This window comes from Stegastes partitus, unplaced genomic scaffold (genome assembly GCF_000690725.1).
Source record: "Stegastes partitus isolate 25-593 unplaced genomic scaffold, Stegastes_partitus-1.0.2 Scaffold1716, whole genome shotgun sequence".
Classification (NCBI taxonomy): domain Eukaryota; kingdom Metazoa; phylum Chordata; class Actinopteri; family Pomacentridae; genus Stegastes; species Stegastes partitus.
Genome location: NW_007579447.1, coordinates 34,359 through 35,548, shown reverse-complemented (window position 1 = coordinate 35,548; position 1,190 = coordinate 34,359). Strand labels below are relative to the sequence as shown.

The 1,190-nt window shown below is 50.0% G+C and overlaps 1 protein-coding gene across 1 annotated transcript in view; it reads left to right on the top strand.

Annotated features, from left to right (window-relative positions):
- Positions 1 to 1,190, top strand: part of LOC103372220 (fibulin-7) — a 9,595-nt gene that overhangs the window by 6,657 nt on the left and 1,748 nt on the right. The gene's annotated exons all lie outside the window — the stretch shown is intronic.

Genomic DNA, 1,190 nt, shown 5'->3' with positions numbered 1-1,190 from the left:
AGCTTTTGCCCTTTTCAGACCTTTTCCAACATGCTTTTCTGATTAATTGACTTAACAATGGCTGTACACCACTCACTTGCCCAAAAGGCGCTCTGTACAGTAAGGAAGTGTGGTTTCATGTCGGCGTGGGTTTTCTGGTCATCCCACACATGGGACACTCTCCTGCAGAGACCACCGGGCGGCAAGAGGCGTGGCCCATCGGGCAAATCTGACAGACTGCCAGGCGGGTCACACCTCCAGGAAACCACCAGCTGATAGAAACACGTCACCACAGATGTCAGTGATGTTTCTGAGGAAGACTGAAGTGACAGTTGAAACATGTCAGGGTCTGATCTAAAAAATACTCATTGTCTGATAAAAAAGAAACCTTATACCAGGGGTGTCAAACTGCGGTCCTCGAGCGCCGCAATCCTGCATGTTTTAGATGTTTCCCTCTTCCAACACACCTGATTCAAATGATCAGCTCATCATCAAGCTCTGCAGAAGTCTGATAACGATTCTGATCATTTGAATCAGCTGTGTTGGAAGAGGGAAACATCTGAAACATGCAGGATTGCGGCCCTCGAGGACCGGATGTCGACACCCCTGCCTTATACCAATAATTAGAGTAGACAAAATGAACCTATTTCAATTCCTAGTTGCACAAACAAGAGTGAACTTTTTATTTGAGATGCAGAGCAGCAACCTTCAGACAGAAAGTTTGACTGTACAACTGCTTTGTTTGCATTCCAGGCGCTGCGAGCGTAACCCCTGCCCCGTGGACAACAAGGCGTGCTCTCAGGCCCCGAACTCCTTCTCCTACCACTACCTGGCCGTCGTGTCCAACCTGTCAGCTCCTCGCGTCATGTTCAGAGTGTCAGCGTTGCGTCCGATCGGGGACACGCTTCGCTTCTCCCTGCTGGGAGGAAGGCAGGCTCGCCGCCACTTCACAGTCCAGCGTTCAGACCGTCTGACAGGCCAGCTGATGCTGGTGAGCCCCGTGCAGGGCCCGGCCACGCTGGAGGCAGAGGTGGAGATGAGTGAGATGGAGAGACGAAACCAGCTGGGGAGATACATCACCAAAGTCACCATGTTTGTGTCTCAGTATGAGTTCTAACAGAAATGTATTTATTGCACAGTGAGTGTAGAAGAAATGAGAAGTGAATGACATGATGTAGCAGAAAGTAAAGCAGCACTTGACTGAAGGACCT